Here is a 14406-nt window from a genome sequence, read left to right as displayed (position 1 = left end):
TGTGTCAACAAATAACAGACTGTACATTGTTTACGTTTGGTCATCAACATTCTAGTTTTGAAGAATATTTTTGCAGAAAAACAAAACAAACAAGGATGAATATCCAACAGGAAAAGTCACGTTGCAAAACGGATGTCTCTTCTAAGTGCTACCAACAGCATGCGGACGTTCACAAGTCAATCATAAATAGACAAACAAATGCAGTTACAAAAAATTAAAGTTGCTTGGGACAGGAGAGTACAGAAATACAACGCAAGTCTTTCTTCTACATAGCATGTCATCAGTGTCTGGCCCTTATTATAAGAGTGTCGGCACTTGAACGCATTGGCTATTCGTCTTTTGTTTTTTTTTCTAAAGACCCAAATGACCTAATGGAGGCCCCCTAACACCCTAATTTGTCGTTTCCTGGGTCTGCGACAAAGTGGACGCTGTTACCTCAATTTTCTCTTGTTGAATGGTATTCAATTCGTAACCGGTTTATATCCCTACAAAATCCAGATATATACTACCTGCAAGATCCAGCACGCCAAACCATAGCTTATACCTCAGCCTGATCTATACTGCGCACCTTGTCCCCCCTACCTCGACCCCCCCCCCCCCCCCCCCCCCCCCCCCCCCCCCCCCCCCCCCCCCCCCCCCCCCCCCCCCCCCCCCACCCCCCCCCCCCCCCCCCCCCCCCCCCCCACCCCCCCTCCCCCCCCCCCCCCCCCCCCCCCCCCCCCCCCCCCCCCCCCACCCCCCCCCCCCCCCCCCCCCCCCCCCCCCCCCCCCCCCCCCCCCGCCCCCCCCCCCCCACCCCCCCCCAACAACAAAATAAATTAATGAATAGAGATAAATTAAACCCATTAAAAAAAAAAAAAACCACCCCTGGACAAACCAAAAAACCAGTAATTAAATTAAATAATAAAAATTTAATTATAAATTCTTAGGTATTATTTGATTATCCTTTTCTATCCATCCACAGAAATAGTTAAAAACTATCAACTAAAGGCATCAAATAAAATTATGCTTCCACTATAACATTATCATTACTTTTAGTTCCCATCCAATAACAAATTTATGCTGTAAATCATCCTGTAATCGTATTGTTAGATGCATTATCACATTATCATAGCTGACCTCAGGATCATTATCTGTAATTATCCTGACTTTACTGAGAGATTTTTTGTCTGCAAACAGAAATGACCCCATAACGTTTCGTAGAGTCACAACAGATAATAGTTTAGTTTTAGTGTCTTAATCTGCAGCATCTTGTCATCTAGTTTAATCGAGATGCCACAAAGGTCAAAATGTGCTGAGACTGACAACAGAAAATATCATTTCATAAGCAATTCAAATAGTTCACCACGTTTAAGCAGATTTGCTATAGAAGTTGTATTAAGATTGTTGATTGTTTGTTGTTTGTTTTTGGGCTTTAAACCGCCGTCTTTTTCACCAGTATTTTTCAGTCATGTTACGGCGGACAGTTAACCTACAGTGTTCCTGGATTCTGTACCGTACAAACTGATCTCCGCACGTAACTGCCAACTTCCCCACATGAAGCAGAGGTGGGAGGACTAAATGATTTAGACACATGTTGTTTATCAAAATAGACACGGAGAGAAATTACGCCCCGCCCGAGGATCGGAACTCGCGACCCCGCGATCGTTAGGCGACGCTCTCCCTACTGAGCTAAGCGGGCGGGTTTAAGATTGTTAGACTAACCTGTTTCAGTAAATCTATTTGCTCAAACATGTCATAATGTTGTTGTTTTTTTTTAACGAAAAATACTTGAAAGTAAAAAACAGATGTCTGTAAAGGCTTTGATAATTACATATTCAAACTTACTACGCGTTTCTATGTTTTATTCATGAAAGTAGGTATAAAGACTGCGCCATGGGTGAAAGATGTGCCAGAGTGCGAAAATTTGTTTGAATTCCAGTTTAGAAACATTAATATTTAATTTACAGAGTGTCCGTTTCTTTTATTTCATAATCCGAAATCAAACCAAGACAAATGTGCAAATTCTCAATTTCTAATTCAATATACAATGCCTTGAATAAAACATTGATCTAGTAAAAATTAAAGTATTCAAAAAAGATATGTAGCTTATTTTTATAATGTTGGGGGATACTAGTGACCACTCGAGGTTTAACCCGGGTTAACCAGCTAAACAATTATCGACCGGGTAACCAGCCAAATTGTTGGGAATAAATCAGCCGGACAAAAGGCAAGACCAGGCGTATTGTTCTCATAAATTCTACCGGTGACCAGCTAATTTAAATATTTACAGAAAAACAACTTGTACCGTGGCCCACACTTCCCTTATTCTACGGTTCACTACGGCGGACAAAATGACAGACGAGTGGTATATCCATTCTCTACGGGTACCTAGTAATTACTGAAAAATATCAAACGTGTCACTAAACCAGGACAACAGCACTGTAGGGCTAGCATCAGCGATAGACTTCTTCATTATCCTACGCGGTAACCATAGTAAACAATGAAAATCTAGCCGGTGGTACCAGCTCGAGTCGCAACGCAACGCACCGCAAAGTACTGTAGAGTGATTAGCACCAGCAGGCTAAGTATCCACTTGAGCAGGTATCTAGAGCTAGCCCAAGGCTCTCAAGCAGCTATAAAGATAAACCAGGAGTTACTAGGGCAATACTTCTGATACACCACTACTCCATGCCACCCCGTTGACTCTTAAAACTGACCAAAATCAAAAAGCGAATTGCAATGCATGACCCTAGTCTCAGAGCTAAATACAGTTTGCAACAAAGTCTAACTTGCCAGTTAAAGAACTGAAACTAAATATAAAATTGCTTAAAGTATGCTACGCCCAGTCAACATCTGATCGGCAGACTTTTCCCCCGTAAGAATAAAATGTGAGTGACATAATTAAAATAATTTATAATTATAGCAAAAATTATGATCCTTGTGCCAGGTGTTCTCAAGTTATCATCCTGAAACTGTTTAAGTGTCCATAACATCCATTAAGGTAATATTTTCTTCTTGACAATGTTTATACACAAAAAGAAATCGTCTTTCAGCTAACATATACACATAAAAGCAATAGTTCATTTGCTTATATCAAACAACATACTTAAAATAGTCCGAAATGTTCATCATAAAGTTTTGTTGACATCTATAGAGCTTCTATCGTACATAACATCTGCTCCCATTGAACGTGCGTGATAGCCTGTATACACGTTTTGCTCGTCAGTTCGGAAGCAAATTGTCTGTAACTCAAATACTTCGAAGAGCAATTAGTTTGTCCAAAATCAATTAAATGTAAACATACCATTATAACTGTATATTAAAATAAATGAATATATGTAAATAGTATTACAAATAGTCAAAAGTACATGCTTTCGACGTTTGACTTGGGTGTGGGCGGTGGGAAAAACTTTAACAAGCATTGTTTGTAACTTGTGTTAAGTTACTTTTATAATGCTGAGTTTCCGTGTTTATATTATATGTTTCGTATTTTGCGTTTGGTTCCCGAACAAATCTGGTTATGTAAATATGTTACGCTTGTAATAAACTGAGCCAAAACTGGTTGTATCACAAAAGCTTACAGAAAACATACATGAATCATACATGTATAGGTATAGATTACACGTGACAATTGACTTACGTATAGAATACGGGAACGACACAAATGCCGATTTCGTAAAAAAATACAAGCAATTCTTTAAAATAACATAATTGATATTATTTATTACATCATAATCGAGCTTTAAAGGTGAAAACTTATCCATATTAGGACATAAATGTGCTGTTTCTTTATTATTACTTATTGTTTATGTTACTCCGTTCATTGTTAGTAATTGTTGATATTTGCCTCTGTTCATGTGTTATGTAAATTTAGTACATATATTGTGCAACACATATACTTATTCATGAAATTCAGGTTTTTTTACGTTTGTAACGTGTATCATGCTTTTAATCATTTTTGGCGGTAAAATTTACTATAAAAGGTTAAAAATATTTGTAGAAATATAGTTCAAAAAGTATCGTATTAGGGAGCAAATCTATGTATGAAATTAAAAGGAAAAATTGGAAATGATGTTATTTTGTTAATTTTAAAAGATGTGTATCTTTCTAAAGATTACAAAAAAAAGAAAAAGGTGTTTTAAAAAGTGAAAAATATAATCTTCAATGTTGGTGCAATGAAAAGGAAAACTTCACCACATTGAAAGCCACAAAAGACACTCATACAATTTGTACAACCATGCAGTTCCAGTTCGGTAACAACAGAGAGAATCTGTAAAATGAAGAAAAATATTCATTTGCAGATATCAAATCAATCTTAGAGTAGCACTCCCTAAACCAAAAATGGAATGTGCCACCCCTGGTCGGTCTTTTCCGTGACACATTTTTTTAATTAGCTTTAGACAATTTATGTCTATTAAATCTTCTAAAAATGTTTGATGAGGTGTTTAATTTCATAATTAATAGAGGTATTTTTTCTTCAAAAAAAATTAATTACGTAAAATTACATCAGGAAATCCAAATAAGGAATGTAAATTGTACAGATTTTATGTAAAATCCGACTATTGTTATTCATAAGATTTCTAGGATTTCCCTTCAAAATCGTGCACAAATATTTTTATTGATATTATCATAAAATCATGCATATTATGTAGCGAATAAAAAGATATATTTTTTCGTAAAAAAAAAAACCCCCCCCCCCCCCCCCCAGGAAAATATCAAACAGGAAATGCCACATAACAAGAAATCGCAGAACCCAAACGGAAAACTACAGCCGCCGCCGTGACTCACAAAACACACACACATACCGCGCGCACACACAAAGCCAACCCACAAGACAAACGAACAAACAAAGGAAACACACACACCCTACACGCGTACACACACAAAGCCTACACAGGAGGACAAAACGAATAAACAAGGAACACAGTGGGGCCACCGCCTTGGAACGGTTCAGTGGGCCAAAAACCACCACTGGGGAGCTTAAACCGGTTTATAGTGCGCACCCAGCCTCACTCTTACCCCACCCTGTTCCAAAGACACCGGACAGTGTAAAATAAAAGGCAATCCCTCCAGGTGAATCTCTAACACACGCAAAGGAAAAAAAAGGCCACATGCATGTAAAACACAAAAATGCTGTGTATAAAAAATATAAAGCAAACCTTTAGAACCCAAACCGTATTTACTCATGCCTTTTCAGAAGACAGAGCAACAGAGACACCCCTTAAGGGCCGACCCGCGAAACAGGCCAGAAGACAGATATCAAAATAGTTCAGTCCTGGTGGATATAAAAAACTGCTTATCAAAGAGGGAAAAGCATAGTGTCCAATGTAAACGGGTGAACACTAAACATGCGGTATGTCCAAAACAGTTGGTCGTAACTCTTTTTAATAAAGTTTTATAATTTTACCAAATACATTTGAAAAAAGTACATGACCAAGATCTAACCTACAAGGGTCTGTTACACTTATCTGTCTAGCAATATAGAATTAATAGAGTTAATATTTATTTTTTTTTTTTTTTTTTTTTTTTATAATTTATTTTTTCTCTTTTATGACATACATCATACCAACATGTTACCTTTGTTTTGTACAATTCTGCAGACCAAATAAATAATAATAAAACGAATAATATCTTTGCGATACATAAAACAATTGCAATTATTTCCCCTTCAGTTTTGTTTATAAAATCGTTTTGTATGTCAAACAAGATATATAAAAATGTATCCACTTGCATGATAAGCGCTTAAATTGAGAAGGAAAGTTAAGAAAAAGCAGACATGATTAAATAAAAATTAGAGAAAAAAATATAGAGTAACCCATGTGCGCTCTTGATTACCTTTGAAATAGATTATTTTAAATATTCTTTTTTTTTTCATTTTATTTCATGGGATCAGTGATGATACGTGTAAGGATGCATATTAAAGATTCACGAGTGACATTTCTTTAAATGATAATCCATTTTGATTTGCATTCATTGCTATTTCTTTTTCTAGGACTAATATGATATTTAAAATAGGATAAAACTGATTGAAAATACGCGAACCTTTTGTCTATTTTTCATTTGAAAATAAACAATATTTCATCAGGCAAAAGAATCATGAAATTTATTGTCTTGCTTTTTAAACCCGTTTGCACAGTGCCAAAAACTTATACATTTCTAGATTGAACAGGCACGATATTCCCTTTTCTGCAAGAAATTTACTTAGTCTATTCACCAAATTTGACATGATTACATTCCCAAAATTAAATGTTCTATACTTTCACTTGCATGTTACAAATCACATAAGTTTGTTCTAGACAATGTCATTTTGTACAAGTATTTATTTGCATTGGAAACTATTCGCATTAAAAAATTTATTACTGGGATGTTTCTAATTTTTGGTCTATCGTTGCTTTAAAAATTTGTCCATAAAAATTTTTTTTAATTTTTTTTTTTTTTTTTTTTTTTTTTTTTTTCCCCCCCCCCCCATTTTATGTTATTGTTTTACAACAGTAGATCCCCCCCTTTCCTTTTTCTGATTTTATTTCTGGGTTAAGTTTTACATTTAATGGTTTGGTGTATAGTATTTTGTCTTGGTGCTTTTGTGCTTGTATTTTTATTAGCAGGTTGTCTGTTAGTAGTGTAAATAATGTTTTTTTTTAGTGATACGGCTAATGCTGGTTGATAATTTGTAAATATTTTAGGAAATTCTATATATAATAAGCTCCGTATAACATACTTGAATTGTTCAAAAGAGTAAAAATCTTTTTTTCCTGTAATCAAATAAGTGTTCTAACATATTTTATTCCTTTTTCATACCATTCTTTGTAATTACAATGTTTTATTCCCATTCCTTATGTCAGTTGTTCCAGATTATCTGTTTTTCCACTTATGTTCAGTTAATTCAACCTTTCTTAATGGTAAGCCATGCAATAAGGACAGCTTCGAGATATGTGTTGTTTTTACATTGTTTTCAATGTCTTTATCATTTAAATTACATTCAACTACTAACTTTCACCCCTGCTGGTTTTAGGAATTGATTATAGAAAGTACCCCAAATTACACTTTCACTGTTACACATAACTCGTTTTATCCAACAGCTTTTATCGAAGTTAAAAAAAAAAAACACTTACATATTTATCATTTATAGTCCTCCTTTTCGTAATCAAGTGTGTAGAACATCTCTTTGATTTTTTCAGGTTTATTGTTCATATAAAATTATACATTATCTTTATTATTTTCTTTAATTTTTCTTCAGGACGGACTTGGTAAACTGTAAAGGGATATATAAGCTTCGGTAAACGCAAAGGTTTTAATCACTGTAATTTTTTCCTAGTAATGTTTGTTTTCTGTGTTCCCATAGTTTCAAAACAGTTTTTAAAGCTATTTAATTTTGGGTCTAGCTTAAGGTCTACATTTTTATTAATAATGTTCGAGAATTGTCATAGCAACCTGTTTTTGCCGATTCAGATGGTCCAATTAAATTTTTTATCATTACACAGTTCATATTCGTATTTACTAAAGATCCCGCTCTTAAATAAAATTGTTGATTTTGTTGAAGGTAATAAGTTTTAGTCTGATATGTTCCGAAATGTAGTGATGACATCAATAGTTTTTCGAATGAGTTTCTTTGTCCGTTGTTTACGAAGGTTGCATCATCTGCAAAGTGTTTGTTTAATTTCTTTCCATTGATCGCACTCCTTTATGAAATTATACGGTGTTGATATAATTTGCTCAAAAATTCAAGCATATTATGAAAAGCAGAGATGACAATGGACATCTTGGTATACACCCCTCTTATGGAAAGGATTTGGACAAGTTTCCGATTATTTATAACTACGCTACTTATATCGTTGTAAAATAATTTTACCCAATCAAAAAGAGACACCAAACTTAAGTGGATGTAAGCACTGAAACATGAAGAAAAAAAAAAACAAAAAAAAAAAAGTATGATCGATGCTGTCAAAGCTTTTCAAAATCTGCAAACAGTAGTAGGCGGGTTCATTTTTAGTTTTGTAAAAAATTCCATAGTTTCAAACGAGTAACCTAATATTTTCACCGATGTATCTGTTTTTCAAAATCCTGTTTGAGCTTTATCTCTTATAGATTTATACTTTTTTAAGGACGATTCGCTATTGATTAGTTGCAATTTTTATAATCAACCATTTAAGAGACTTATAGGGCGCAGTTTGATAAAGATAAGTATCTTTTCCCTCTTTTTGGTAGTAAAGTAATGTAATAATTCTTTCTTTTGTAGGTTGTTAGTTGTTTTTGTTCAATCGGAATCGTTAATTGCTTTAAACGGTAGTGGGTTTTACTTGTTCCCAAAAAACTGCACTAGTATCCCGTCAGACCAGAGCTCTTTGGTGTTTTCATTCTTTTAAAGCTTCTAAACACTCATCATTCAGTTAAATACCCTTCACCATGTTTCCTTTTTCATTTTCATTTAGTTTTTTTTATGCTGATTGAACAAGTCTTATTCTGTTTTTATATTTTGATCGTTATGATACAATTTTTTAATAAAACATTTTTTGCAGCTTTAAGAATTTCGACTTGATCATTTATGTCAGCAATCTCCATTTTATTTTGAATATGTTTTTCCTCTCTGCATTTTTCTTTTCTAAACTTGCGAAAGTCTAGAATTGTTTTCATCCCTTCAATGGCTTATTGCTTTGTTCTAACTGAAAGTCCATTTATTCTTGAATCGTTTCAGTTTTTTCAGTTCTTGTTTTTTTTATTCTAAATGATTTTATTGTTTTCAGTTCATCAGTCACATTAAACGACATTATCTTCTAGTATCTATTTTCTTTCGTAAGTTTTTCTTCTTTTTCCTTGTTATTTTTTTCGTATATTGTGGCATATTTTAGTGGTTTGGTTTCTAATTGTACCTTTTATGAATTCCCACAATGTATTCGGATTACATTCTTTATTATTTCGACAACTTCTAAAATACTACTTCTTATAATTGTGTGATATTCCTCTTCATTTAACAGACTGTTATCATTTTAAAATAAACCAGGGGCCTCTTTTAATTGTCTGTAAGTCAACTTCTTTCTACAAAAACTGAATGATCCGATTTGTATCCTGGTTTTATTTTGCAACTATGAGCTAATATTTACTAGGGTATCAGAAATTAAAACATTAGTCTAGTCTACTAAAAATTAGGAGATTGGTTTTTGTATTAGAGTGCCATGTGTTATTTTAATTGCGATGGATTATTTTTCCTCAAAATATCAATCAGTTACAGGAAATCTATCAAATCAAGTATTTCTTTTCCTACACATTTTTATGGGTATCATTTCTTTATTGTTTTTTGTCTAAGTTCATGGTCTAAAATCGTATTAAGATCTCCCCTAAAAGATGTTTCGAGCCATTTATGTTTTAATATTTCTTTTCCAAGAGAGTTAATATGTAGTATAAACGCTTGGAAGATTCTAATGACTATCAGCAGCAACAGTAAACAGTAAACAATCGCCCCCTTACATTTCCGCAATAACATGTATGGCATATAAATTAGAATAGCTGTCCAAAATGCATAGAATACTATAACTTTTACGTGATTCTGTAACTGATGTCATGCAGTAATCTCTATGTTATCCTTTTAATAACATTAGAAAATATACATAAAGATGGTAATTAAATTCGCCCCCCCCCTATTTCCACTTCATGAATTCACGATTTCACGATTTCCACTTCACGAATTCACGATTTCCACTTCACGAATTTACGATTTCCACTTCACGAATTCACGATTTCAACTTAATGAATTCAGGATTTCCACTTCACGAATTCACGATTTCCTCTGCACGATTTCAACTTCACGATTTCACGATTTCCACTTCACGAATTCACGATTTCACGATTTCAACTTCATGAATTCACGATTTCCACTTCACGAATTCACGAATTCACGGTTTCAACTTAATGAATTCACGATTTCCACTTCACGAATTCACGATTTCCACTTCACGATTTCACGATTTCAACTTCACGAATTCACGAATTCACGATTTCCTCTGCACGATTTCAACTTCACGATTTCACGATTTCCACTTCACGAATTCACGATTTCACGATTTCCACTTCACAAATTCACGATTGCCACTTCACGAATTCACGATTTCACGATTTCAACTTCAACATCGTGAAATCGTGAATTCGTGAAGTGGAAATCGAGAATTCGTGAAGTGGAAATCGTGAATTCATGAAGTGGAAATCGTGAAATCGTGAATTTATGAAGTGGAAATCGTGAAATCATTAAGCAGAAATCGTGAAATAATGAAGTTGAAATGTCACCACGGGTCTTTCGTAACATACATACCTTTGTGAATGGTTCCAGTTTGCGTTTCAGTTGACTGACCCCTGTAGACATTTTCATCAGTGATGCTAGAAAAAAGTAACAATTTTGATGAGTGATATGTGTATGTTATATATTCCAATGTGTATTATTCTTCAGTGTTGTATTACAGAAAATAATTAAAAATATATAGATTATAATAAATCTTGAAATGAAACTTATCTTTATAATGTATAAGAAGTAGCTTGTAGTCATTAATTTTTTTTTACTGTTTACCTGTTGTTAATTTCTGAAAGCACATTTCTCCGCTTTCTTGGTGGCTCTGAATCAGGCCGTCTCTTTGGCGGAGGTCTGATAGGTGTTAATTTACTTCCGACTGATAAAGCAGGTACTGGATCTGGATGTTTGTCAGTAGGTTTACCCTCCAGAAAATGCTGAAAGTTGAGAAAGAAAATTCATTATGTCTATTCGGCTAGGTAGACATCAATAACAGTAACTACACTCTGATCTTTAGTTGATAATGTAACAAAATGTCGGCGATATGACAGGTGTGTGTAAATACAGCGAAATAAACCGGTAAACAAAATGTGTAATTTATTTAACTAATATAATGACACCTTATTATACAGTTGATTAAAGAGCCGCAACCTTGACTTTCATGTTCACGTACGACATGTGTATATAGAGCCAACATAAAAAATAAGTCTCAATAGCCGAAACATTTGGTGCTGGTAACTAGCCACTGCCTTTCATCTACATACATAACGTCATGAATAAAAAGGAAATTTCCTAAAGAACTTAGCTTATGTGTTCAGCCCTATGTGTATTCAGTGTCAGCATACCAGGATTTAAAACCAAAAAGACACATTACATACTAAAGGCATACAGTTGAGTTGAATAGAAATGTTTCATAATTTGTTTCCAGACTGTCTGATAACCTGTCGCGTGATTCAAACTGGAAAGGAATGACAACTGTACACTTACAGAAAATACGGACCTACCTAATGCATTTCCTTATTTTAAGTAGAGGTAGAATTCGGATACAACTAATTCGTACAAAGATTGATCAGGGTCATAAAATTGTCCATGTTTACATGCTACCAAATACGGTATTGTTTACATCAAACACGTGGTTGGGAGTATCTGTGATTGGCCAAATCGCGGAGAAATGCCATGTCACATGTTTCTAATTTTAAACAAAGCTTCTACTGACGTAGATTAAATGAATTTAAAACGCTATACCATACCTTGGTACAAATATAAGCGTTATAATTGCCGTCAATTTTCTGTACGTTTAGTTGCTCGTGGGGGCGACCGCAGGCCTTGATCCATCTTTTACATTTATCGAGCTGTCTTTTCGGCTTAGGAAACGGTAAAAACTCAATGCCACCCTTCAGTCTTTCTGGATATCTACTGTCTGAATTACAGGTACCCTACTGGCACCGTTTCACCATATTTGTTTGGTTGAAATAGTTTTAAAAGTCGAAATGAAATACCATGTACAATCTACTTCGATACAAGAGTTTGTCTAAGGAAAATGGCGTCGGTTTTCAGTAACGGAAGCGTTCCGAGTGATTGATCAGATATCGATCTCTGATTGGAATATCGATTGGTTTGATTGACAGCTGGCGTAAGGTTAATTGCATCAACTTGATACAGTCTTGAAGTTAACATTGTTTCGCACTGTCTTGCATTTTAAACAACATTTACCGCGTTTTTTTTATTATTATTTTGTATAAATTGTGTTATTTCCTCAAGCTCAAACATAGACAAATTTCAAAGTGATAACCACTGCGCAAAAAGATCGCAGAGAATTCATTATACCAAATATTTTGCTAAAAGAATCCTCAAAATATTGTGTAACAATTATAAAACACAAAATAAAACTGCCGATAGCAATTTTTCTGGGGAGCCTCAAGTATAAGGATTTAATCGGACAGAAATTAAGCTCCAACACTGAAAAATTATGGCCTTGCTCTCTGCATTCAAAAAGAAACATAGAGCGAGAAATGAGAATTCAGACAAAGAGCACTTCTTACAGTGCTGAAGAGGATAATGAAACCGAAGAGGTTAGAACAGACGTAGTTGTAAGTAATTTTTATACCATCAGGAAAATGAAGACCATTTATTATGGCCGATTATGGCAAAACGTATAATAATTGCGGATGTGAAAATAAGTTCACTCAATCAATGAGTAAAAATGAGTTTTGCTGTAAGGAAAACTTAAAAAGAAATGAGAAAGAACAATTAATAATTACAATATTGAACACTGTGAAAACTGATGACAGTAAAACATGTAGAGGTGAAAGAAAGCGCCCAACATACAGATATGCATTTGCTGGCCAAAAAATATGCCGTGCCGCATTTATGACAATATATGATGTCAACGATTTTACACTTCAGGCGTTATCACTTCATATACAGGATCATGGAGTTTTGCCAAGAAAGTATGGTAACACGGCGCGTAAACCATCACATGCATTGACTTATGCCGATGTAATGCGTGTTGTTAATCTTTTAAGTACTTTTTTGATGAAAATGCCCTCCCGCAGCCTGCTGCGCACAGAGGACGTGATAACATTCCATATGTGCAGAGCTGCATTGACTTTGCTCAGATCGCCTGCCTGCCACACATTTCACGACAGATGGGCCTTTGTATTTCCTAACGCTCAAAAAGGTATATACAGTTATGACTAGTCATTTCCGTTTTGTAAAAAAACAAACCTTTAATAATTGCTTGACAATTTTAAACGCATTTTGTAAACTACGCTGTACAGATCTTAAATACTATAAAGATTTAGAATACTATATTACAATTTACAATATTTATATAACTTAAACATTTTCGAAGTTCAACTAAAATGATAGTATACATTATTTCTCAGTACAGGTATACAGTTCATTATGTACAAATAATATATTCAGGTTCAAGTATTTGGGTTAGATCTATCGGTGAACGAAGGCATCTGATTTATCTTTTTGACGAGAGCCAGTCCATTGGCGTGACCACTGGCACTACACAAGAATGAAAATGTCACCATGAATGTTATACCCTACCCCTCGGTATAAGAACCATGGTCATGAACGGAAAAATGCACTGACCCATTTCAATCGTATATTTCTTACCTAAAACGCGGAGTTCGAAGACTAGGTACCAAGCATATTGAACAAGCGGTAATTTATCTTCCATCGTGCACCAGTCACATTGTCTCAATATTTCATATTGCAGAGATGTTCTACATATTCTATGCTTTTGTATTTGGCAAACGTATTTTGATCGATGACGGTGGCAGGTTTTTGAGCAGGATAAGTAGTGTTTGCAGTGACTCTTAAAGTATATTGAGATTATTTTCCCGGTGTTTCTACATACAGACTTTTAAATGGTGATGTTCTTAATGCTCCAAGATTAGATTAATACAAAGACCATGATTATGGATGGTATTTAATATTTATAAGATTTTCTCCTTGAACAAAAACAATACAACCGAGATCTAGTTTTGAATCTTATTAAACTCTATAGAGTCTTATTAAAACTTACCTCTGAAAGATGCAATGACTTCAATCATTTGTATTTTCTTATTTTAGATGTTTCATATTTGGTACAAAAGAAAGCCTTTTTTATCAAATATGCTTTCATTTACAACAGGTATTTTTGAACCGTATAGAACAAGCTCAGGGTCAAATCGTTGTTTCCCGTAACTGACAAAAATGGACACACTGAGTTTTCGATTTTGGAAAATCTAAAACTATTTTTTATGGCCAAAGTTTGAAATTTATTGAAGTACTGCTGTAAATGGCGTAGTTATCGATCGATAACCTATCCCTGGTAACAAGCATTTCATTGTATTATCAGTTTCAGTTCTAAATAGGGTATCAGATAAAACAGTACCTTGCAGAATGACCTGTTCTTGCGAACCGTAAAAATTGCTATCAAATGAAATTTGAGATATAAATATTGGAAGACGACCTTTCAAAGCTACTTCGTCAAGGAAATTTATAATACAATATTCTTATGTTGTATAGTTAGCTTTTTCCAGTCGAACAAAATAGATAATCAGTTGTGTTACTTTGTTTGCGAAAACATTTGTAGTTAGGTCTTGGGATTCTAGATACCAAACTAATCTATAATTAACCACACGTTCTAACTC

General features: G+C 34.5%; 1 long non-coding RNA gene across 1 annotated transcript; it reads right to left on the bottom strand.

The window, feature by feature from the left end:
• Positions 1-10245: 10245 nt before the first annotated feature.
• On the bottom strand, positions 10246-11397 carry LOC128556785 (uncharacterized). Its single transcript, XR_008370834.1, has 3 exons — positions 11260-11397; positions 10535-10692; positions 10246-10347 (listed from the first exon to the last, which is right to left on the bottom strand). It is a non-coding gene; the product is annotated as an uncharacterized LOC128556785 (long non-coding RNA).
• Between the last annotated feature and the right edge of the window lie 3009 nt (positions 11398-14406).

The sequence above is a fragment of the Mercenaria mercenaria genome, chromosome 4 (assembly GCF_021730395.1).
Source record: "Mercenaria mercenaria strain notata chromosome 4, MADL_Memer_1, whole genome shotgun sequence".
NCBI classification, from domain to species: Eukaryota; Metazoa; Mollusca; class Bivalvia; order Venerida; family Veneridae; genus Mercenaria; species Mercenaria mercenaria.
Note: the sequence above shows the minus strand (reverse complement) of the source record. Positions and strands in the feature narration are given on the sequence as shown.